The 27,090-nt window shown below is 34.7% G+C and overlaps 4 non-coding genes across 4 annotated transcripts; 1 reads left to right on the top strand and 3 right to left on the bottom strand.

Moving 5' to 3' along the window:
• Positions 1–3,513: 3,513 nt before the first annotated feature.
• TRNAI-AAU (transfer RNA isoleucine (anticodon AAU)) lies at positions 3,514–3,587 on the bottom strand. The gene has a single exon. It is a non-coding gene; the product is annotated as a tRNA-Ile (tRNA).
• Positions 3,588–4,771: 1,184 nt separating this feature from the next.
• TRNAK-CUU (transfer RNA lysine (anticodon CUU)) lies at positions 4,772–4,844 on the bottom strand. The gene has a single exon. It is a non-coding gene; the product is annotated as a tRNA-Lys (tRNA).
• A 2,268-nt stretch (positions 4,845–7,112) lies between these two features.
• Positions 7,113–7,185, bottom strand: TRNAK-CUU (transfer RNA lysine (anticodon CUU)). Its single transcript has one exon. It is a non-coding gene; the product is annotated as a tRNA-Lys (tRNA).
• A 190-nt stretch (positions 7,186–7,375) lies between these two features.
• Positions 7,376–7,449, top strand: TRNAI-AAU (transfer RNA isoleucine (anticodon AAU)). Its single transcript has one exon. It is a non-coding gene; the product is annotated as a tRNA-Ile (tRNA).
• The last annotated feature ends 19,641 nt before the right edge of the window (positions 7,450–27,090 follow it).

The raw sequence follows: 27,090 nt of genomic DNA on the forward strand, positions 1-27,090 counted from the left end.
AGATTATACAGTTACTTTAGAAAATAATACATGCCAAAGTTTGTGTAGATACCTTGTCAAACAAAAAAGTATTCTATAAAGCACTTGAGTTCGATAGGTCAGTTTGTATGACGGCTATATGTTATAGATATCCGATCTGAACAATTTCCTCGAAGATTGCATTACTATTAAAATGCCAAATTTCGTAAAAATATTATTTCGCATAAAAAAAGTTTTTCATACAAGCACTTTATTCCGATCGTTCAATTTATATGACAGCTATATGCTAATGTAGTCCGCTATCGGCCGTTCCGACAAATGAGCAGCTTCTTGTTGAGAGAAGGATGTGTGCAAAACTTCAGAGCGATATCACAAAAACTGAGGGACTAGTATAGTATATAGCTGCCATACAAATTGAACAATGAAAATCAAGTATTTGTATGAAAAACCTTTCTATTAGACAAAGTATCATCACGAAATTTGGCATAGTTTATTTTCCAAGCCAATGCTTAAATCTGCGAACAAATTGTTGAGATCGAACCACTATAGCATATAGCTGCAGTAGTTAACTAACCAGTTAAAATTCAGCTGTCAACAATACAAATAAAATAATATGTGAATAAATTTGAATATATCTATATATACTCGTTTATACCCTTTAATTATTCACCATTAATTAGAAATGTAATGTGTCATAAGTGAATCAATTTCTCATATAATATTTGTACATATGTAAATGTGTACTCAGCGCGCTTCGGTTGGTTGAACCGACAGACTGACAAGACCTAATCAAATCGACGTTCGTTCGCAACAAGTTTACAATGTTCGAGTTCAATAAAAAATGTCATAATGAGTTGGTGATTTGCAAAGCAAAATAAAGCACTGAAATTGATTATTTGATTTTTAATAAAAAATATGATTGTTTGCCCGGCAATATAATATTAATTAATATGCACATATGTAAATATGTATAGAGCAGAATGCGCTGAGGCTGAGTAAGTCCATTTAGTAAACAAACACACATAATATTATATATAAGGTACAACAACGTTATATGTTACTTATAATTGTGTGTGTGTGTTTGTGAACACTGAATTTTGGTAATAAAAATTATCGAAACTTTATATCGATATACAATATAAAAATGTTATATTAGGGTGGGTCAAAAAAAACTTTTTTCGCTTGGTAATCTGAAAGCTGGGTTCTTAAACACTTCTACGAAAGTCTCACCAAGTATGGGCTCTTAAGTGTAATGGGAAAATCCTCCGCCTTACAGTTTTCTATATTTTTTTTATGATCAATGATAGAAAAATTCAAATCTCCAACTATTTACAAAAATATCTCATTTCATAGATTTTGTAGGAAATTGAATGCTCTACTAAACAGTCTTAGAGGTGTCTAAAAACCTATTTTTCAGAGTATCAAACGAATAAAAAAATTTTGTTTGACCCACCCTAATATGTGTATATATCTTGATATATGTATATATTTTGCCGGATCCTGCATTATAAGACTTGTGTGGGTGCATGTTCGCAGCGGAATCGCCGGAAACTGGAAAGCCGTTGAGATTGACAGGAAGTGTACCCTTACCCCAATATTATCTGATTGGAAGCGAGTCTGTACTCTGTTGTTCTATTGGACCCTCGCTGGATTTATGGATCTTCCGTGAGCTCGGCAAGCGTTAGTCAACAACCAGATACGGTTGTGAGATTCCTCTGGTCTAAAGTAAATCGTGAGAGATCTTTACTGAAATGTTTGCTCTAAGCGAAGTCAAATTCACCGCTATTGTAGGTGTTCTGACTGAACACTGTTCAACAGGTGCATATGCGGTGCGGCTAAATATTTTGTCGAACGCTTTTTGCCAAAATCTATCTTGTAATCACTTTCCTCTCCTTTGCCCCATTACTGGCAGACCGAGATTAAAATATCTCGGTGGACACACTTTCGACGAACATAACAAAGTGCTGATATTGATATTAAACGTCTAAAGAAATTTATGTTAAGCTCAAAACGCTTCGTTGATCTATGAGAATCTGTTGATCCATATTTTAGTAGTATCACTAAGAGCCAACGATCACAGCCGTCCAAGTGAGATACATCGCTACCTTTCGCGCTTCCTTGCTATTAATAGATGAGCAATCCTATAACCTAAACTAACCGAACATTCATATACGTAGAATAGAACAAAACTAGCTAAAATTGACTTTAGCAGTTTTTCCGCTGATTAAAATAAACTGTATGGTGCATAGATAAATTAAATATTTTATTTAATTTTTGAGAAGATTGTTCCCAAAATAAAAGATTTGTTTAGTTAATTAGTTGAAAATTTAAAAAAAAATATTTAAATTTTTGGCCAGAGAGTATAAAGCTGCTAAGTCGAGTTAAGCTGTTTTGTCGACAGAGCCCATAGATCTTTTTTTACATACTTACATGCCACTAGGTTAAGTTCAGCCATTCCCCTTGCATAATCAACAAATGCACTACAACAAAAACAATAAGTAATGACAATACCAACGACAGCGAGTTGAAACTTATAATGTAAATAGAGTCGAATCAAATAAAATATTCAAAAACAAAAAAGGGAAAACTAAATGAAATAGTTTTTAATCGCATTAATTGGTTTTGTATTGATTGCTCATGTGAAAATTTGCTAAGTCGTGCAGTAATGAAATGAAATACATATGTAAATACGAACACAATGATTATGATTATTTGCGCATTCAACTCAAAACAATATAGAGTAATTCAAAATTTGCAACATTTTATTGTTTTCTTTTGCCAATGGAAATGTTCGTAACTAAAATAAATAAATAAAATAAAGTTCGAACTGGTAATTACAGAAAAACTGTTCAGAGAAATTTAATCGCAAATGGGAAAAAATTTGTAATTTGTATAGCAGCTATGTGCTATAGTGGTCCGATCTCAACAATTTCTTCGCAAATTGTGGCATTGCTCTGAACAATAATTTATGCAAAATTTCGTGAAGATATCTCGTCAAATACCAAAGTTTTTCATATGAAAAGTTAATTCCGATCGTTCAGTTTGTATGGCAGCTATATGCTATAGTGGTCTGATATTGGCAGTTGCGACAAATGAGCAGCTTCTTGGGCAGAAAAGGATGTGGGCAAAATTTCAAATCGATATCTCAAAAACTGAGGGATTAATTCGTGTATATACAGACAGACAGACAGACAAAGGGACATAGCTACAAATGTAAATCCAGTCAGTTCGTAACGCTTATAATATATATAGTATATGAATATATGATAATATAAAAATATATTTAAATAAATACCACACATACATACATATGCATGTATATGTATATATTATAGTGCCTCCGACGTTTCTTTCTGAGTATTACAAACTTCGTGGCAAATTTAATATACTCTGTTCGGGGTATAAAAAACAATAAAACTGAGTGAAACCACCCAATGAAATTATTGATTTGACATTTTATTGACTATATTCAATTCTTTTAAAATATTTGTTTTATCTGAAAGATCAATTCAAAATTCAACAAAATATCTCATTTGGCCCATGAGGGGATCGAACCCGCGACCTTCGCGTTATTAGCACGACGCTCTAACCAACTGAGCTAATGGGCCAGTGCGCTTTAATGGACAATTGTACAAATTAACAGAATGCTATAATATATGAGAAAAGTTTGTATAGTAAAAATAGTCTTACTTTGAGTGTATTGTAAGATACTTGGATATTTGACGAACTGAAGACTTGGGCAAGAGAAAGGCCTATGTGCCTTTTATAACATATGAAGACCAAAAAAGTGAGACGGAAAAGTGAAAAGTGATTTCGCTCCTCAACCCCCCTCCGCATTCACCAACATTCCAGTCATTCAAGCAGCCGTAACCGAGGTGCTGAAGAACACTCCAATAAATAAAATTAAGAAAATCTATGCATGCGCTAGTCGACCGTTCCAAAATGTTGGATTGAGTCTAAATATGATTAAAGAATAAAACATGTTTACATACATCTACATAATTTAAGTTAAAATAGAACTCAATGCGATATAAGTGAATATACATACATATGTGAGTAATATGTGTATTAGCAGACTTCTTGCTTCTTCAAATGTTTGTACTATTATAAAGAAATTGATATTGACATATGTATGTATGAGTAGTAGCAACTTAGACTAATAGAGAGGTATTCGAATTTTGAGATATTTGATTTAGTTTGAATAAAAATAGAGTTTCCCTGACGACACAAACCACCGCAAGTTAGCAGAGAAATATATAGACTCCAATTTATGACAAGACAAAGTAGAGCATAAATTATTCTCATTTCACGCAAGTGGCACATGCTCTACACTCGGTCAATGTTAATATGACAGCTATAAAGCTACTTGGTATTTTCATATTTCATCATATAAGGATCTCCAATTGTATACTAATCCGGCACTACTACAATGAAATCTGACTACAACATTATTACGACAGTTTCATTACCCTTATTGGAGTGTTTTTGATAGAAACACTACATTTGTTCATGACGTCATAATATAAGGGGGGTTGATTACATTTACTATGATAGTACATCTTTAAAATTTTGTCATGTGACAATTCTATATCTTCTACTCCATCATTTTTGAGTAGAATTTACTGCCCCGAAATGCATATAGAACAAAGCTGCAGTAGTGGAAACGTTGCCTTTGTGTTTACTATTCTTTGTCTTCAATATCATATATTTATTCTTAATGATTTTTACAGAATGTATTGTGGTTTTAATAATTATCATGCATCAATGCTTTTAATTTCAAAATACTAAATTGCGCCCAACGTGGGGCTCGAACCCACGACCCTGAGATTAAGAGTCTCATGCTCTACCGACTGAGCTAGCCGGGCTAATAAAATACCGTTATTCGGTTTGTCAATAATAAATAACTGAAAGTTATGTGATAAACTTAAGGTGGTATTTTCTAAAAGATATGTTATAATTTTATATAATTTATAATAATTTAAAAATTTATTTCTTTTTAAAAATTTTGTGTTCAAAATATCCCACACGTAATCGTCCCTATGGTACTATATGAGGCGCCATCGTGTTGAATAATCGTGATATTTGCCAACCAATTGAATTGGTTAGACATGTCTTGAAAAGCAGAATTGAGTACAGCTCTAACCATGAATCGTTTCACAACAAATCATCAGATTCAGCAATATTATTTTTTATCTTAGAAATAAATTGTATTTACGTTATTATAATATAATCTTAAAATATGAGCAGAACCAAATTGGTTTTTCCTAACATAATGCAGTTTAAGACAGCGTGTCTGTTTTGGTTAGTTTCGGTTATTCCTGCAGTGGCTGGTGACTTTTTATATAAAGTTTCAAGGTTACCAATGTCAACAAATCAAACTTATTGCTGAATGAATGCACACAACAAGCATTCTTACATATCCCTGTAATGCCTTCTGCATAGTCTGACACTTTGACTTTGCATACAAGCACTTCGTTCGATTAGAAAATTCAAATTGACAATGTCTCGTAGCATTCCAACAAATGTTTCCATATCACTTGTTTTCGCTTATGTAATGTGGCGCCAGTTTTCAATGTAACGCTCGTTGACACCATTAGACATTTGTCATTGACATTTGTTGTACATATATATTTGGAATATTCGCATAATTTCTTTATATAAATAAATGTGGATTTATGTCGTGAATTGTTCCATAAATTCTTTCATAAATTGTATCGGAAAAAGAGACATCTGTGAGCTGAAACTTTTCAAAAAGTGAACATGATGCCGCCCCCTAATAATTTTGATGTACATATCTCATAAACCATACGAGCTCTATGGACCAAACTTGATATGGAGGAATACTTTTGACACCTGCTCATACAGTGTGAAAATGGGTGAAATGGCAAACTGCTAAAAATTTTACATCTAAGCTGGAGCTTAAGGGTGTTAAGAGAAGCGTTGTAAAAATTGGACAATGGGCGTGGCACCCCCCATCTTTGAGCGAAATCGCATATCTCAAGAACTATATAACCAATTTCAATAATAATTAATGCTTAACATTATATTTGCGTTCTTAGGTCATGAAGTGAAAATGGACGAAATAGGGCGCAACCACGCCTTTTTCTCATATATCAAAATTTTAAATTCCTTATAATTCTTTCACTTTAAAGCATATAAATCGAGAGCCAATGACGTTCCCGATCGGATAATAACTTTTCAAGTACCCAGATACCGAAAATGTGGACCTCAGCAAATATCTTTTAATCTGTGGGGTACCTTAAAGAAAGTGAGAGCGCTTTTTTTTCTGGAACTAATATATCGTGATGAGATTCATTCAAGGTTTCGTCAAACGCATCAGTTTTGTGTTATAAAGTTTTGCAACATCTAAAAGTATTTCCCCATCTTTGATCTTCGCAAATTGCGAAGCATGAAATGTTCTGTTACACCCGAGTTATCTCTTCCTTACTTGTTTTTTTTTTTGTGTTCAAACTAACGTTCGTTAGCGACAGTCAAAAATTATGAGTTGTTTTAGGAAAATTTCCAATGGAAAAGGATCATTTTCCTCAGTGACATGACAGTTATACCCCGATTGTTTGTTCTTGATACTGTCTTTTGATTACTAAAATTTAGGGTCATTAAATTTGACATAGTAAAAACCCGGCGTTGTCTATTGAGTCTATAAATTTTATGAAATATCGCTAATATAGTTTATAATTTTGTCAAACTCGTTTTTAATAGCGAAAAGTCATTTATATTAATACTAGCTTTTACCCGCGGCTTCGCTCGCATCGAATCCATATTTCTGTTATTTCTCTGATTTACGTTTTTTATACATTTATGTTTTCTTTCATTTTTAATTTTTTCGACAAACAATCATTTCTGACAAACTTTTTTTTTTCAATTTTAAAATTTTCAAATTTATTTTCCAAACATATATAATCTTCCAAAATAATTTTTTTAATAATCCGTAAAAAATTTATAAATTTTGTAATAAAAAGTATCCTATGTTCATTCTGACACCTCTAAGAGTATATGTACAAAATTTCATGATGATCCGTTAAGTAGTTTTTGCGTGAAAGCTTAACAAACAAACGGACTTTCGCATTTATAATATTAGTATAGATAATATGGTATATCAAAAAAAATAATTGCGCCCAACGTGGGGCTCGAACCCACGACCCTGAGATTAAGAGTCTCATGCTCTACCGACTGAGCTAGCCGGGCAGTCCTATTTAAAGTGTCAGACAACACATTTGTCGCTAGCAACAATAATTATTAATAAATATTCTTACGAAATACTCAAAGCTTATTGAGTGTCCTAAAAAAGTTTATAGTTATACAAATAACGAATACAAAAATTCGATTGAGTAGTGGCTATGAGTTTAAGTATTGCATTTGCACATTTAATTTATGTGGCCCATTAGCTCAGTTGGTTAGAGCGTCGTGCTAATAACGCGAAGGTCGCGGGTTCGATCCCCTCATGGGCCAAGTTCAATATTTTGTATTTAATATATTTTATATAAAATTTAATACTCGGTTTTAAGTAGGAATAGCAAGTCATACATATATAATGGTCAGTGAAATGTTATGCTCAAGAGGATAGCAGAACCCTCCAGAGCACCGCCGAAAACAACGACTTTGTCTAATCACCGGAAATATTAAGTAACATGATAATATTATCTTAGGCTTGGAATATTAGTGTGTAGAAATTTGTTTTAAAATGCAAAAACCAAACCGGAAACGACGCAAAAAAATGGTTTGATTCGATTTAAAATAAAAATCGGCAATAAGTATTTTTAAGCTAAATAATACTCGACATGCTTAAAAATGTAACCCTCCTAACTAGAGTGAAAAGAACTCAAAAATTTGATCAATGCTTAGATCGAGAGACCCACTCGGTAGCCTAAGGAGCCTAACTATCGGCTGCACTTGAGCCATAATTGTAAACAGGCTTTGCTGCCAACTTCGCAATAGAATTCGATAATTCCAAAACAAATGAATGAGCGCACATTTCGCATTTTTTGAGCTTACGCTTACCGTAGTTAAAGTAAATACTATAATAGTTTGCATTAGTTAAATTTCGGTTTAGTGTAGCGCAGCATGTCCTGGAACTTCTATTAAAAATAATATATATTTCACTTACCTAACTTTCCGTTCAACTTTAAATCTTCGTATTACACCTCAAACGGGGTGGGACAGGTAGTTTCGCTCGTTAAGATTGCGCTGTGAAAATACGTGCATATTTTTATTGCACAACTTTTGAAATTTATGATTTGTTAATTAATGTTCTTTGCTTATTGCTTTGCTTTATTACACTTTTGTTGTTGTGTTTTCTTCTTTTTTTTTTTACAAATTTCTCACGTCAAGAATGTTATTTTGATTTTTTAATTATATGCATTTTGCTATTTTGCTATTTTTTAAGCGCTCAACACATGCGCGCTGCAATTAACTACTTTTTTTTTTTGCGTTTTGTATGTATTTTTGCACATACGTATTTACATTTTTCACACAAAACCTGTATTGCTAGACACGGTTCTCCAAAAAATAATCACTAGTGCATGACTGCTTTGTTGCAAATATAGTTGCAATCAAATTGCATTCACCACAAGCACTTTCTTGCCTTTGCAAGGGAATTTTATTGCGAACTTTTTTATTTTGCGGTTGAAAATTCACACATTTCGCGCTGGCAAATTGCATTTATCATAGATTTTCAAAACACCAGCGGCCACAAAAATTCACTGTGCGTGTGTAGTGAAACCAATAACTGCACATATTGCTTACATATGTGTTACATATGTATGTATGTGTATATATATTTATATATAAATCGACTTGTATTCCGGTACAACTGCAGTTGTTGGTCTACTGTGGCAACTTTGGAGCTGTAAGAGAAGAGATAAATAAAGTGTAGAAATTGTAAGCAAAAAGAGAGAAAATTAATTGTTTAAGGAAGCAATTTTAATACATGAGATAAAATTTCGCGCATAATACTTTTCGATTAAAAGCAAATTAGTTCCGATCCACACTAAATGTTCTCTAATAGCTAGCAAGCAGTAAGTCTTTTAAATTTGTTAATCTGTATTTCTGAGCGCACATTTTCTAACTAAAAAGCTATTGTTATTGCTCCGATCTAGAAAGTAATGGAGAGAAAGAACTGGGAAGCACTTGCTTCTATTCGAATCGAAGGAACTTTTCGCAACATCTTCCATGTGAACGACATAGTCTAACCAGCGCATTCGTTGGCTTTTTAAGCGTTTCAGCGTTGTCAACATAGAACTCATACAGTTCGTGGTTTTATCTTCGTCGATATTCATCGCTCACGCGGACGACTCTACAAACCTTGCGTAGATAAGCGCTCTCAAATGCTTCAAGTGCTTTCTTATCTCGGTTTGCCATCGTTTATGTTTCTGCGTCGCATTACGTAATAGGGCGGTAATAATGAGAGACTCATAGAGAGTGGTTTTTGTTCGTCTAAAGAGGGATCTGCTTCTCAATTTGCTACCGATCTCAAAGTAGCACCTGTTGGCAAAAGAGTTGGTCTGTGATTTTCCGGCTTAGATTGTTGGTGGAGTTTTTGCTAATTCCGACATATACAAAGTGCCTTATTTTTCGAAGCATGCGAGAAATCTTTTACGTTTGGCCTTCAGGTATGAGAACCATTCTGTTTAAAATCTTTTCCGGTATCAAACGGCTTGAAGAGGTCCTTCTCCATTTTGACGGAGCTGATGAAGCTGCATAACCTTATGAGCTTCGCAGGTATATCAAATTTAGACGTGGTGTCGAAAAGACAGCTGCTATGAGTGCTGTCGAAAGCGGTTTTGAAATTGAGAAAATCATGATGGATATGTACTCTGTTTGTCGACGTTCTTCTTCAGGGTTTGACGTATATATTGGGAAAAACTGGTCTATAATGGATTTAACAGGTCTAAAGCCACACTGATAGGGTGCAATCACAAGGTTCTTCTACATACGTCGCAGCATTGCTTTCAGCATTTAGCAGTATCGAAAAGTGTTCCCTCCAAATTTCTCTTTTCAGCAGTTTTATTCAGTAAAAATTAAATAATGCTTCTCTTGTAACCTTTAAAAGCTGTAATGAAATATATAGTTCAAACTTTGCTAGAAACTTATTTATGATAGCATGATCAAGCTGGATCGTCATTAGAACTAATTTACGGGATCCAAATGTTGGCAGATTCATGGGAACTTTATTTTTATTTCTTAATAAGTTTGTGTTCGAAGAATATTTCTGCGGTACGTTTAGTTGCTTAAGTTCAAGGCATAGATGAGACGATATCTGGTTTTTTTTAGATCTAGGGTTTATAATTCTCCGGTACGTTCAATATGGCAGGGTTTTTAAGTTCAAAAAAGAGATGAGAAGACGTCTGATTCTATTAGAACTATGTTAGGATGTCTATCTGGTAGGTTTAGTACGGGACGGTTCTAAGGGGAGATGACAAGACCACTGTTTTTTAGAACTAGGATTAATATTTCTCCGGTACGTTCCATACGAGAAGAGTTTAAAATTGAGAAAAGAGATAAGGAAACAACAGAACTAAGCTGCATATCGTCAAATTAATAGGTTACAACGTAGGAAACGTAGTTCAACTTAAACGATTTTCGGCCGAAGAAGTGGCCACTTATGGATAGATGCACTGAACAAGCAAGCTAATTTCTGATTAGCTAAATAAATTCCAAAAAATAAATGAAAAGTAAAGCATTCAAATACATACATATTTATACGAATAAAGTATGGAAAAGCGCTGCCGACGTTATAAAGACCAAGAAACGAGGAAAAACGATTCAATAAAACACAGAAAATAAAAGCGAAAAAGCACGGCAACTGCGAAATTGCAGACACATAAATGCAATTGCACATTTATTGCACACAACCAGACTACAATAACTCCAAGGCGATTTGCTGCGTTTCCCTCTTTGCCTTAGCCTGCTCTTGATTTCACTGCTTGCAACCCTGCCAATTTTTATGGACTTTTGCTTTTTCAATTTTTACTCGTGTTTTTGTGCCTCTAGCTACGACCAAACACACAGTTGCATACGTACACCGTACGCTCCATTTCACTGCACAGATACCGCAGAGAACCGCCGCAACAGAACTCGTGTGGCGTAGGTTAGGGATCTTGCAATGGGAGGCTTTTGCGTCACAGACCCAGCCACAACTACCGGCACAGCTAGTGACGAGGCATACCTACTTGCCATATTGGTGCGGTAGGGCATGTAGTCGGCGAGGTGCAGTGCCACTCACGAGGCTGCTGAGCATGTGAATGCAACAACTGAGTGGCGACTAGCAGTTGAGCTGTGAGCTGTGATAATTGTGCAAGACGAGAATGCACTCAGCCGTTGGAAATTGAGGTGTCGCTGAGAGCAAGCAAGCTGTTTGCTAGAGCGCCGCGCTGAGAGCAGGGTAGTTGGCTTGCGGGGCTACAGAATTGCATTCGCACAGAAAAAAAAAACAATGCAAGAAAAGCCATAAAACGCCTATAGAAAACAATAAAAAATAAAATGCTCACTGCGTTAGAGCGAGCGACAGAGAGAGCTTGCGCACACATGCAACGAATTGATAAGTGCATTGAGCGCGCAGACGATGAGAGTTTGGCAAAGAGGAGGCAGTGCGCTTAAAAAAAAGTTGTGGATGTTGGCGGGCGCACGGTTGTAGGGGAAGTTGCCTGCAATTGCCAGTTTGCGGAAGCGGGAAGCATTTGAGAGGGTCAGTGATGCATCAGTGATGATGCACACACATACATATATATATATATATATATATGTGTGTGTGTTTATGTAAATGCTAGCACAAACATGCAAAAGTATGCTGACGATGTGATGTCAAGAGCAAAGACGCAATGAAAATGAAAATGAAAGGAGATGCTGCGACAACACTACCACACAGACCGACGGGCCATGGTTGCTGCAGGCTGTGTTGGAAGTGAAAATGGCAATAAAAGAGATCGAAGCGTAGATTGTTGTGCAGTGTAGAGTAGAAAGAGTATGTAATATGAATGTGTTGGTGTATGAATAGGTGCATTTTCATATAAAATACGTTATCGTTGCTTTGATGATGAAAATAACATATTATTGACTTATACAATATACAATATATTTACATATTTACAAATATATATATATGCTATAGTGGTCTCAAAGCCTTGGACAATAATCTATGCCAAATTTTGTGCTGATATCTTGTTAAATGAAAAATTATTCCATACAAGCACTTGAATTGGATCGGTCAGTTTGTATGACAGCTATATGCTACTGTAGCTCGATCTGAACAATTTCTTCGCATATCATAGCGTTGCCTTGGAAAATAATATATGTCAAATTTTGTGCAGATACCTTTTCAAACAAAAAAGTTTTCCATACAAGAACTTGTATTGAATTGGTCAGTTTGTATGACAGCTATAAGCTATAGAAGTCCGATAACGGCAGCTCACACAAATTAACAGCTTCTTAGAGCAAAAAGCAAGTCTACAAAATTTCAGATTGATATCTCAAAAACCGAACTAGTTCGCATATACGAGAAAGAGTAACGGACAAGGCTAAATCGACTCAGCTTGAAACGTTGGTTATTTATATACTTATATACTTTATAGAGTCTTCGACGTCTTCTTCTGCGTGTTACCAATTTCGTGGTAAACTTGATTTATTATGTTCAGTGTATAATAAGCTCTTACTCATTGAGTTGCTATTCTGTGATTCTGATCAGCTTAAAACACTGGAGTTATAGATGAAATTGGCTGTCTCTTTGCTTGTGCACTTAGGGCTGCCCAAGCTAAATCCGCATCCTCGATATCGCCAATTGACTTCGCTGAGTGCGCTGATATCCATATCCATATCCATATCCGTATCCATGTTTTCAATAAAAGACGCACTACAAAACATGCTGCACACATAGAACTGGGAAATAGGTTTGCTATATTCGAAACTTTTGATTCCTAGAAGATGTTTAAATGTTGAATATTCCGGTTATATACTCGTACCTACATACTTATATACACGTATATGTATTGAATATATAGACTTAAGGCACTTATTGCCTCTTCTCCACTAATTTATGACTTATGACTTGATCTCATCCTATAATTAAAAGACTCTAGAGCCTAGAAGGATCTTAGACCTGATTTGTAAGAAAGTCCATTTTCAAGATGAAAAATTGTCACGGCATTTAGCCGCTTAGCTGTGAATAGATAAAAATCGCTTAGGCTATTTAAGCGCCGATCAGTAGAAGAAGTACGTTGATTTATAGGGGTTTTACTCTTGCGTATTTGAAAAAATCGATTTTTTTGTATTGCATATAATTGGATGTACATAGATAATATTTCCGAATATATTGCGAATTTTCTCCAAAAATTGAGTGGATCCGGTAAACACTTACGTAGATATAAGCCCATTTGCAAGAAAGTTTTAACTTATTTTAACCAAAATTTTAAACGCGTTTTTCTCGAAACGCTGTTTTCAGAGTCGTTGAGGAAATTTTCTTCAAAACAGCAGGAGCGGATTGACTTGAAATTTTCACACGACCTTCTTAGTTATAATTTCACCATTTTTTGGTATTTTCAGCATCAGGTAATAATCGAAGAAATACGATTTTTAAATATTTTTGATTTTTTAAGCCACTTTGAAGTGCATACTTTTTTTCAAAAAATGACTTTTTTTGGGAACCGGCATTTTTACAAAATCAAAATTTTGACTAACTTCAAAAATAACCGGTATCTAACCTGTAGTAATAATAAGGTTTTTGGTATTTGGAGTTGAGCCGAAAAACTTTCTCACTGCCAGACATATTTTTTCGAAGGTTTTTCTAAAGAACAGCTACAGAGGCAAGGAAAATAAAAATGTTTAAAAATGAATCACCGATTATAGTTTATATCTATTTATTTATTAAATAAAATGTCTCTTTTTAAAAAAAAAAAAGATTCCCAAAAAAAAAACGCATTTGCTAGTGAGGAATGGGGGAATGTAACCCCGTAATCGGCTTTAAGATGAACTAATACAAATCAAATCCAACATAGTGCAGAAATATATATGTATTCGTATTCAATATTATTTTTTTTTTGGAATGTACTATGTATGACTAATACAATATATACTAAATTTAAGCAAAATTCAGCAAAAGATATTTTACAGCGGCATGAAAGTATGATTCTCCCTACATGCTACAAAAGTTTAAACCACTTCTCGCCACGAAAGTTCCAAGCCAAAACTTTTCTTACGTGAGATAAATGCCAACGAAGCATAAATATTTATTCATTGCCACTAGGATGACCCAAAAATTGTCGGTGCAACACCTACAACAACGCCCCAAAGTTCCAGCTACGCCAATGACCAACTAGCTTGCCACTAACAAAGGGGGAGGCAAACCATAATACAAGTAGACGCAGTCATATGTGTGCATTCACACTAAAATAATAAATTTGATGCAGCGCCAAAAAAGCTGAGCAGGTCACTGGTCCTAGGAAACGAGACGCCAACGATGCATTGACGACGTTGTAATACTTGTATTGGACCGACTCGGCGGCAAAGCCAAGCAAAGCTAAAGTAAACAAATGTAGCCGATGTGGGAGATGCAACACGCAAGGAAGGGGAAGTCGAAAAGCGGCAAGGGGACTGGCAAATGTCGGCTGAAATATTACAACGCACAGGCGAGTATATAGTTGACGCATGTATGTGTGTGTGTGTGTGTCTTTGCGTGAATTCGTGTTAGCCAGGCACAGTCAGTGAGGCACTCGGCCAAGCTGGGCAGGCAACAACTAACAACCAACAGCCAGCTAGCGAACAACGAGAGCAGCAAAGCGAAAGAGCTACCAAACCGGCAATCAAGCAGCCAGTCGGACAGCTAGTAAAGTCAGTCAAAACAGCCAGGCTGCGTGCAACCTTAACCCATTTGTGCTTGCTCGGTTTATGTGGCACGGAATGCTCATGCTACGTAGTATATCCATATGTACGGGTACGAGTAAAAGCGAGAGGAAATTGCGAATGTGGCAAGCACACAGAAGTGCGGCCAGCGGTGAGGCGTGCAGTTGATGGAAGGTTAGCGCAGTCGAAGCGCAACATTGCTATTGTTGTTGTTGTTGGTTTTGCTGGTGTTTTTGTTATTATTAGCGTTGGCGTTCTCACAGTGCGCTGCGAGTATGGAGCATGGTGGCAGCCAGCGCCGACAATGGCTGGGAAAAAGGCCTGCAGCTAGCAAAGCGCGGCAGATAGGAAACATGCAACTGTATAGCATATACGAGTAGGTATGTATATAAATCTATGAGTGCATGCACTTGCATTATAGATACATACACATATATATGTGTGCTAATGCAATAAATAGTTCCAAACGCATTTATATATATGCATGTATGGGTGCAAAATGTTATATACTGTTGTATGCAACAAATAGGCGATAGCAAATGGAAGTTGTGAGATCTTTCGCGAATATCGAGTGAAAGGAAGAATCGCAAAATAGCTCCAAGTTGCATGACGAAGTTGGCGGCGCAGACGAGCAGCGAAGGTAAATGCAAGTGGGGTTGTCTTATCTCACATATATATATATATGTAGTATATATATACTATATATTTATATGCATTCATATGTGTGTTGGTGCACACGTTAGGCGGCGGCTGCCGAGGCACTTGAGACTGGTAATTGCCAGCTGAAAAGTGGTTGTATTAAGGCAGCTTATATTTTGAAGTGAAGCGTAAAGAGTGAACTGCGCTTTAACATCAGATTCTAGTAAAAAAATAGTTGGGCCATAGCCAATGAGCTATAACTATGACTAAACTTGGATATATGTAACTACAAGCGGCGTAGCATTAACTCTTAGGGAGGTTTGGAGGACCGCATTATCTTTTTATACCCTGAACTGAAGAGCTAGCAGTTTTTGAGATATCGACCTGAAATTTTTCTCACATCCTTATCTCAACCAGAAGCTACTAACTTGGCGAAACTGTTGTTATCGAGCATCTATAGCATATGACTGCTATATAAACTGACCAATCGAACTCAAGTCTTGGTATTGAAAACTTTTTTGTTCGACAAGGTATCGTCAGGAAATTTGGCACAGCTTATTTTTCTAGGCAGTGCTGCAATCTGCGAAGCAATTGTGTAGATCGAATTACTATAGCATATAGCTGCCATACAAACTGTACGATCAAAATCAAGCTCTTGTATGAAAAACTTTTTTAATTGACGTGACATCTTCACAAAATTTGGCAAGAATTATTATTCATGACAACGGTATAATCTCCGTAGAAATCGTTTGGATCGGCCATAAAAATGATGCACCTGAGAAGGGTATTATAGCTTTTTTTAAATTAACGTTATTTTCTTCTTTGATAAAAATTCGATTTAACTATTTTCTACAGTTGCTGTCGAGGACAATGAGTTCTGAATTTCGGTGCTTACCACTTCACTGTCGCTGAAACTCTTTTCAGCCTTCTCTAGAGATCTTAAAACAGGAAAAAATCGCCAGACCTGGAGCATTTCATGTAATTTTTCCATTGCTCTCAATGATTTGTGACTCGATGAATCGAATATTCATAAACGATATGTCAAATATGTTCCTTTGATGAAGCTTTCGTTCGTAACAATCTGTTCTGATAAGAGAACCTTACGAACCAATATATTTTGATAGGTCTAGATAGATTGAATAGAGGTATGCACCGCAACCTATGGTATGCGAAGTAAAGTGAGCTGATCCTTTTAGAAGTACTTAGTGTCCAAAATGAGATAGCCTTCCGACTTGAGGTTACTGGAAGGGTTTTTTAACATGTATGTTTCTCACCGCTAAGAGAACTTTCGTGAAATTCCTAAATCTCAGTATGAAAGTTATAGAAACCTCTTTCCTACTGGGGTTTTTCTTTCGTCACTAGAGGTGCGCGAAATGTTACAACGTTGCTTTTCACTTGTAAAGACGGTCGGGCAAGATTATGTTTTTCTACAAACAAGATTATATACAAAGAACTGCAGAATCATATATTTATACCTAAAGATATAGATATGTGTATTTATGGATATAAGTATACTAATCAAGTATGCATATAAGCACAAAATTCAGTACATAGCTACAGGTTGTAGGTATTGTTCTTGTAGGTTCATGTCATTGTTTAATATTAGTTGGTAACTTTAGCTGTTGTTGCTTATTTTAACTGCTTACTCCTCCAACTTACTCAAATCCAACAATCCACTCAAACAATAGACTCGTTAGAAATTCAAGGTAAAATGTTGCTCACTACGTGTGAAGATATACATAAATAAGTATATACATATATATATATATTACATAACTAATAATAGCCATTTTTTGAAATTATCGTATGTTACAAAAAGAACTAGGTGTTAACATGTAAAGTGAATTGTTGCATGTGGCATGCAACGTGTGGCACGTAACGGCATGATAGTGTAATCAGTTTTGTATCAAATATTATATGTTGATCAATATATATTACTAAGATTGAAAACTTGGTTACATAGTGTACAATAAGTATTTTTGTAAGCGAGTGACAAAAGAATACTCAAGTTGGGAATACTCCCAAGGTCTTGGAAATAGAAAAACTTTATTACCTTAAATTGAAGGCTTCATTTAGCATAGTTAAAATCATCCGATGTCAGTTATAAAGGCGATTTCATAATCCCCTTCTCATAGAAACCTTCATTCCTATTGGCAAAAAATTGAAACAGTCGATTTTCACAAGCTTCTCTTGAGACGAATTTTTCACAAGCAAAAGCCTTCGCCATAGAGAGGACCAGTAGTAATCACATAGTGCCAGCTCCGTACTATAAGGTGGAAGCATAAGAACCAACCAAGTTCCCGGAGCTACTGGCGAGTCACTAGCGATGTGTGTGGACCGGCGTTGTTCTTATGGAAAACAATTCCTCTATTGACCAAAGCAGTTCGCTTGTGAACGATTGCTTTCTTCAAACGGTCTATTTGTTGACGGTAGAGATTCGTATTAAAAGTTTGGCCGTAGAGCAGTAGCTCTTACTAAAACGCTCATTTGGAAAAATAATGGATTTCCTTTCACTAAACTTTATATTTGGTAGATTGAAAAAGAGCGTGAAAGTCATTGAAGCCATCTTATTATGCTCCTAAAAACTTTTTCAGCATTTCTTCCAAACCAGCATTTTATTACTTTAGCGAGTGTTCTTTTGTCACTCGCTTAAAAGTGCACCATTCTATGCTACTCTCTACTCTCAGCGTTTAGTGACTGTTGCTGCAATTATGGCAACTACACTAACACTTACATGCTGCAAAGTGCATGCCGTTGTTGCCACACAGCTTATTAATCACTTTTCCGGCGATTTCAACGTAAGTGCAGTTGAATATCAAAACTATGTACTTTATGTACAATACATACATACATACATATATATGTAAATATATAGATTTAATTGTAGATATTTATGTTGCTACCCTTTGCATTGCACTCGTTTTAATTGCCACACATTGCATGTTAATTGCATGTTGCAAACTTTTCATTTCTGTTGTTCTCGATTTTAGTGCTATTTCTGTTTGCTTTCAATTCTTGTGCTCTTTGGCCTGTAACAGAAAGTGAAGCTTTTAGTAGGCAACAACGTAAGTACATACATGTATGTATGTAATAATGTGCAACATTTTATATTAACATACACACATACTCGTACTTGCCAACGTTTGCTGTTATTCGGTGAAATTTCCGCAAGTGTTTAGCTGGTACTAAGTAAAAGTGTAGTCTGCAATAATATTCGTGCAAATATGGACTTAAACATGTCATAGGTTAACAACAAATATGTTGCAGAATTGTTGACAGGCATATGTTGCCACAATTAACCTAACCTACGAACTTTCATTGTTTCCAACGTGAAGTTGTAATGAACAAACAAAGTGAAAGCTCATCTTTAAAAGCTAAAACCATAAATTTCAGGCTTTTGACTTACAAAATATTCATTCTCACATGAAAGCACACTAGTCAGCATTATTTGAGAAAAGTGTGTAAATGTTAACATTCTTGTTGCCAAATGCAGATATTAATTGGAAATTGTGAAAGCTCGTTAGTTGGTTTAGTGCTCCAATTAAAATTTACTTAACGAAAAATTAATTAAACTATTTTGATTTGACGTAACTTATTTTAAAAGCTTCAAAATAAACACAAGACCACGGCTTTTAAAGACTTTCTCGATTATTTTTTGTATTAACCTTATGAAATTCGTGTACTTTAAATCACAGTTCCAACCGGAATCTAGCTTTGTTCCATAAACCTATCTAATTTGCTTGAAGCGTAATATTTCGATATTTAATTGGCATAGCAATACTGTCGGGCTATGGTAACCGAAACAAGAGTTATACAAGCATGCGTAAAGCACAAACTAACGGTATTGGTTTTTGCAACACTTAAACGAAAGTATTTCTCTCTCTCTAATATTACAACATTGCGAAACTCTAAAAATCTTCAATTTCTGTATGCTGCAGATGTTCGAAATAGCAAAATAGTCCACAGCTTAACTGAGTTAAAAATCAATCGCAACTGACCCACTTTGCATACATTTTGCAGCAGTTCTGTGTTAGTCACCAAATCTGTAGTGCGAAAGTAGCGCTTTCACATATTTTTGTGCAGATTATTTATCAGTTTATATACATACATATATTGGTTCATTAATAACTGCTTTAAATTACATACGTGCTTCATTTCTACAATATCTATGATTTTTGTCGTGCACACAGCATTCCATATTGCGGTAGGTTAGCAGCTGCGCAGATCTATTTATTCAATTATGACACAAGCAATCATTATCAGTAATATTTTTACTACGTGTCTGTAGTATGTGTATTTGTGCAAGAATGTCACACGCTTAATAGGTTTTTGTAGCGACCAGCTGAAGATTAAACTGTGTGGCGGTTAGTGAACTTTTAAAAAGTCTGACTGCAATTTAATACATAGCTGTGTGTATATTTGTGTTAATATATTATAATATAATATATTGCAGATACTTTCATTAAAGTCCAAATTTTAATTTTTTATATAATTCTGAAAAAACATACAGCGCTGTTTGAAACAGTAGCAACGTTTCTACCGAACCAATAACAATTAATTTATACCCATTCAAAATGATTTGGTGCCAAACAATTTGATTTATTTAATGGTGTATCTGTGGTCTTCCAGCTATTATAATAGTTTATTTTTAAAGATAATGAGTAATACTGAAAAAAATCTCTAAGAAATTTGCAGTACTTCGTATGATAGACCTTATTTCTAATGGATTTACTCTAAGCATCATATTGGCATTGTTTCTATAAGGTTACCTGATGTCGTTCAAAGCTTCTTATCTTTCTCTATTTTATAATAGATTTTAATTGAACATTCTAAGATTCGTCTTCTGCTCGCTTTAATGATAGCTTTTCACTCACATTTCCTCCTTCATCTTCGTATATTTATAACTAAGCTGAAAGTACGATGAATTTTTCTTATACAAGTATTGAGCTCAATCTCAACAACCAGCTTTTAAGGTCAACACTTTACGTTTTTATTTTGTCTTATGACTATGAGTATTGTTATAGTTGTGCTTCCTAAAACTTTTTGAATTAATGCACTTTATCAAAAGCAATTCATGGTTCAAAGAGTACATAATAGAGTGTGTTGATTTTTGTCTCGATGGTTTCACAATGAGTCACCTAAAGGCCTACATGCGTCGTGCGACATCCACTCTACCTATCTACCTTTAGATATCAGTAGGTAGAGTTAGTATATAGAAATTCACCTCTTAAGTTATAAAGGTTAAGATTAAACTCTCCATCAGGATGATGATGCTGATAATTGATAAAATGTGTGGGAAAGTCGAATTTAATGAACGGCTGAAGAAAAAGTTGGCTAAGAACTTAGAAATTCAAAAAAAGCATGTGGATAAATAAAGATATAGCCAGCTATTGCTTAAGTTTTTTCTTAAGTAAAAATGCGACAACTATTTGTCATGCAAATTATAAACTGGGCTACTGAATATAGTCGGAAGGTTTTGGAAGATTTCATAGATATTTTTGCTCCAGAGATGTTAGAAAATATATCAATATTTAAACGAGACTAAACCAGGCTTAGAGAATTTTAAGACAAAGATAAGAGACAGCGCGAACTGTTACTTAACATATTAGCGTACAACAAAATGTTAGACTATTTTAGATGTTTTGAGCCGTGTTTCCTGTCAGCTTCTGTGTGACAGAGTTTATGTGAAGTTCTTGCATTTAATTTCTAATTTTCACTAGATTCGCTACCATGAGTTCTGATTTCATGCGATTTGAAGCTACCATTTAATCGTCAGTTTTTGAGATATTGATCTGAAATTTTATACGTGTTCTTTTCTCTCAAAGTAGCTGTGCATTAGTTGGAACCGCCGATATCGGATCACTATAGCATATAACTGTCACACAAACTGACCGATCGATAGCAAGTCCTTATATGTAAAACTTTTTTATTTGAGAAATTATCTTAACAAAATTTGGCATAGAATATTTTCTAAGCCAATGCTATAATTTCTGAAAAAAATTGTTTAATTCGAACCACTTTAGCTTATAGCTGACATACAAACTGAAATATCAAAATCAAGCTTAAGTTCTTTTCATACCCTTTTATGCTGAAGGAAATGCACCTGTGTAGAGTATTATAGCTTCGAAGTTGACATAATTTCTTGTTTCGTAGTAATGTACTCTCAGTTTAGTATTTAAGCCGGTAGTTCACTAGTATTATATATTTGTTACTTCGTAGTAGTCGGTGTTGGACGCGCTATGATACTGAACGAAGCCTAAGCTGCAGAAATGAAGCAAGCAGCTGCCCTTCTAAAGGTGAAATTGTCGATAACACGCACTAAATGTGTAATACTTGGCTAATTAGCGTACCGCTAGGAATTCAGTGGCGTAAAAGCCAATAGAAAAGATGATAAAAATTTAGTGCGTGCTCCGCAGCCCAGAGAATAAATACAATATATAAATGCCCATATTTCCAGTTAAATATAGTTCAAATAGCATAAGCTAAGTGTCTTGTGAAGAAATGGCACTATATATAGCAAAATTTTGAAATACTATCAAGTTCTCATAAAAAAAATATTTTTTTCTTCGCACTTTTTGATATTTCGCTTTATGAAGTTTGAAGATTTTCTGTCTATTTGCTTGCATGCATATATATTTAGAAGTTTGTTAGACATTATAACATATATATATATATATGTATGTATACATATATATACAAGCATTATTTACATTTATACAAATTATATATACTTAGAAACTTGTCAGACTCTATAACCATATATACTTAAGATCAAATTTGATCCGGACAGCTACAAGCTGCGCGCGCAAACTGAAACGTTATAGAGTTGTTGATTGGTTTGGTACAACAATTTTTTTGGCATTTATATACATAGCTACCTATTAGTTATGTACTACCTTATGTGCTGCAATTCCACACTAGATTAAAGTTCTCTCGCGTGCCAACCCAAATACCAAACTAAGAAATTTTAATTAATTGAATATAGAGATTTGTAGACGCTGGCAGACACATGCAATTTGCCATAGCTTAGCAATTAAATTTTACAACAACAAGAAGACACAGTTTTACCACAACTTTTACACATGCTATTTTAAATAGAGAACATATGCTGTGCATTAACACCATTGAACTTGGACCTTTATCGCAGACCGATAAGCAAACAAGCTAGCTAACACACACGCACACATACAAACACATACATACAAAACACATAAAATACACACACACATGCATACCACACATTCATACAAAACACATAAAATACACACACACATGCATACCACACATACATGCATACCACACATACATACATATCACACATACATATGTATGCTTCAGTTACAACGATAAGTAATGTGTAAAAAAGAAGTAAGCCATAAGACAAATAAAACACAGCGAACATTCAATTGACTTTGGACAATGGTGCGGCTTTTATTGTATAATTCTTGAACATGAAAATGTTGAGCGGCCAAAAAAAAAAAAAGAAACAGCAATAATAGGCGCGCTGTGTGAAGCGCAAAAGTGCGTCTATGCGACTGCAACGAAGCGAAAAATATACATAAAAAAAAAAAACAAATGTGGAAAATCCTCAAACCAAAAAATTATAAAAAAAAACAAAAATTAAATTATAAAAAAATTTAAATTTTTTCGCGCTGGCATCTCATACAATGGCGGCGTCTGTTGCGCCAACAAGTTCAGGCGCACATAAAAATAGATCCATAAAGTCACAAATACAAGCGCACACATTACAGACGCGCGCGCTTAGACACACACACATAAATATATAGGTACATAAAAGCGCTTGCTTGCTTGTTGTTGCTGGCGAAGTGGCGAGACGAACGCATCTAAAGTTCATTAATACAAATTCGCTATTTGCCTCCATGATGCCACATACTTTTTATTGCTTTTTCATGCCTTCTTCTCATTTTTTTGTGTGTAGGTATTTTCGCAAACTTGAGGAAATGTGTACCATCATTACTTTTGCGTATGTGTGTGTGTGTGTGCGACGACAATTGTGGCGCAAAGAGGAAATGCAAAAACTAACGAGTGAAATGAAGGTGAAGGAGAGCTATAGAGAGCAAGCGCGTAAGGCGGTTAATTTTTGGAGCGTTTGGGGTAGTTAGGTTTGCCCCAAAATCTGGTCGTTTCTACATAGTTATTCGTAGACTGTCGCTGTTTGCTGAATGCCTGCTGCAACTTGGAGCGCGCTTATATTACTAGTAGGCGGCACACACACACACACACACTCACTCACGCCCGTATGTATGTGCATTATTAATTTGTTAGCTGCCGTTTAGGCTTGCCGCGTGTATGGGGAATACTTATGCAAAGTAGATTTTATGATGGAAACTGAGTGCAAAACAGCTGGAAAGCTTTGTAAAGTAGGAAATTATACAAATTAAACATATATTATATATACATATATGTGGTTAGAGTTAAAAGAAAATAAGAAAAAAATTTAAGTTTAGCTGCATCGAAGCTAGAATATTTTGCACTAATAAAAGAGTTTTGAATACAAAAACTTTATTCCATATTATTTATATGACAGCTATATGCTGTAGTGGTCGGATCTGGAAATTTTTTTTCGATTGTTATTTCGTTGCTTTTAATTATATATTTATTTTATAATTCATGGCAAAATACGTGCAGATATCTTGTCAAACAAAAAAAATTTTCATACAAGGACCGGATTTTGATCGTTCAGTTTGTATGGCAGCTATATGCTAAAGTGGTCCGATCTGAAAAATTTCTTCTAAGCTTATAGCATTGCATTGGATAATAATTCATGCGAAATTTCATGAAGATATCTTAACAAATAAAAAAGTTTTCTATACATGTTTTTTTTGTTGTGATCGTTCAGTTTGTATGGCAGCTATATGCTATAGTGGTTCGTTAGCGGCGGTTCCGACAAATAAACAGCTTCCTTAAGTGAAAAGATTGTGTGTAGATCGACTAAGAGACTAGTTCGCGTATATGCATACAGACAGACGGATATATTGGCCTAAATGCGCAAGTTGAGCCAAGTAATAGTTTTGGAGATACAGCTTTGAAAAGTTGCGCACTGCAGTTCTGCTATGTAGCCACTTCAAATTTTAAACTAACTTTTTTTCGCGAAACTGTGTATTCAAAGTCGGTTGTCAAGATTTCTCGCAAACTAATCAACCGATCTGAATGAAATTTTAATCAAGTCTATGAGATATAGTTTACAAGGTCTTGAACAAAGGATTGTTTTTCAATTAAAATTATTAAAAAAAACGTCGAGACTAAATTTGCATTTTTTTGTAAAAACGTCGAGATATTTTCACCTAAATTTGCATTTTGTAAAAACTTTTGTCAAAAATAAAATTTTCCCTATTTTGCTTTTTCTTTCTTCTAATACCTAGCTCATGGTCTTAATTGAAACAGGTTTTCTTTCATTTTACTTGCTGTAAGAAGCTTTGCTGTTAACGCTGTGGCACCTTTTACCCGAGGTGCTGCCGAAAATGACGTTGTATTGGCCGAGCTTTGAATATTTTGCTTCTACAAATCTTTGAAAAATATGTGTCTTTGGAATAAATATGTATCTTTTGAATAAAATATTTAACTTTTAGTTTAAAAAAAAAATGGCAATAGACCATTTTTGGCTCCACGAAATCTATGTCACCCCTTAACCTGCGCTAAACTTGTAAAAATGAAGCTTAGATATAAATTCTACAAAAACAAGGTTTTGCAACTCCATCAATGAAATTTATGAGCGGCTTCTTATTTATTTGTAAATTAATGATTTTATGGCTCAGCGGTAGATTTTTCCCATAAATTTTCTTTTCTGCATATACTATTGTATATATATAGCCTTATCAAAATAAATATAAAAAAACTGAGTAGAAAGACATTGATGATGAATGTTTATTTATCACGAAAATAAATCATCGTCCATGTAAAACTGCTCTATACTACAATTACTTCTTAAAATCAAAAGCAACTTCTCTCGAGAAATTTACAAATTCCATAACTATAATTGATCTTGCGACCGTGTGGTGTTGAGAGCGAAATTTCAGCAAAATATTTGTGAGTTCTAAATCGTTCAAAAAATCTCATGCATTTTAGCATTGATATTCTCGATTTGTTCCCGTTATTTCTGTGGATCAATGCAGCATGAAGAAGATATTGCAATAGTTGGAAAGCCCATGTCTCAAAGCATGGTTAATTTAGTAGGGAAATATCGGTAAAATTTAAAATGTTGCTGCAAAACACTGTTATATTAAGAAATTCATTATATTTTATGAAATAAAAATAACAATATTTTTCACTTGGGCCACAAAATTCCCCACTTGAACATATCAGAAGCCAAATACTGGGTGCGCCATCACTTACTTTGTAACATGAACTTAATATCTTACCTAAATATTAAAAAAAAATACATAAAATTGAAATAGGACATATTTTCATTAAATTTAACTTTTCACCATATTTGGCAACCATTTTTTGACTACTGAAGCTGTCAAGTTCCATTATTTAGTGTTTACAGCAAAATTAACAATATTTTTGCATTTGTAATAAGTTTTTCGAACCTATCGATTGGCAACATATTATATATGAACGATTTCGATATTAATGTTTGACCTGAGGTCATCAGAAGATTGTTAGTGTACACTTTGTTTTTCTATAACAACGTAAAAAGTCGTTACGCAAATCAAATCTCGAGATCTTGGCAGAAGCAAGGATTTAATAACCATCGATAAAAATTCTAGCGACTGTTTCGTGTTGTTAGGAACAAATATGGTTTTATGATGATTTCGTTAAAAACGTTAACCGAAACAATAGATCTTAATTGAGTGTTCTGTACCTTCAATACAGAGCGTTCCTCGTTCGCGTTTAAAAGTAATTAAATGAAAATGAATTTACCAAAACTAAAGGAATATTTTCTATGTGGGTCAGAGGTCTGAATTGAAGTTTCTTTGAAGATCTTTAAACAGTTTGGTCGGTTAGAATATATCAGAGCTATTCTACGTTTGCATACCGACACTAAAGATGGCACACCCTGTACATAAAGGAGTACATGTGTTTAAAGCTAAAAAGCAAGTTAACAATTTAGAAAAAATTATACATGCACATACTTAAAAAAACACATAGCCAAATACACATATGGGCATGTATATATATACAAGTATATGTGCATAGAATAAAAAATAAAAATAAAGAAGCAGATTTTGCAAAAATCTCCACAGCGCGAGTGTGAGCATGAGAAAAAGAACGCAGTGAACATGCACGGCAAAGGCAATATCGGGAAAGTAATAAAAAACAAAAAGCAAAAAATGATAGCACAACAAGTCAAACAAGTTTGCGAAAGGCCTACAGACCGACTAGCCCGGGAATGCTGATGCAGCGACAAATGCAACACACCGCCTTAAATTATTCGTACAAATGCCAATACATATCTAACTATGTATACATATATATATATACATACATACTTACATAAATACAAACAAACATATGTGAAGCACACACAGACTTAGTTCTATATCAACTTGCATAAATGCGCTACACAAGTATTCATGTTTAAAGTGGCGTGTACACAGGTGGGGGTTGGTGCTTATAACCCCTTTGTAGTGGCATGAAGCGTGAAATAATTACCGAAGA

The sequence above is a fragment of the Bactrocera oleae genome, chromosome 4 (assembly GCF_042242935.1).
Source record: "Bactrocera oleae isolate idBacOlea1 chromosome 4, idBacOlea1, whole genome shotgun sequence".
Lineage (NCBI taxonomy): Eukaryota > Metazoa > Arthropoda > Insecta > Diptera > Tephritidae > Bactrocera > Bactrocera oleae.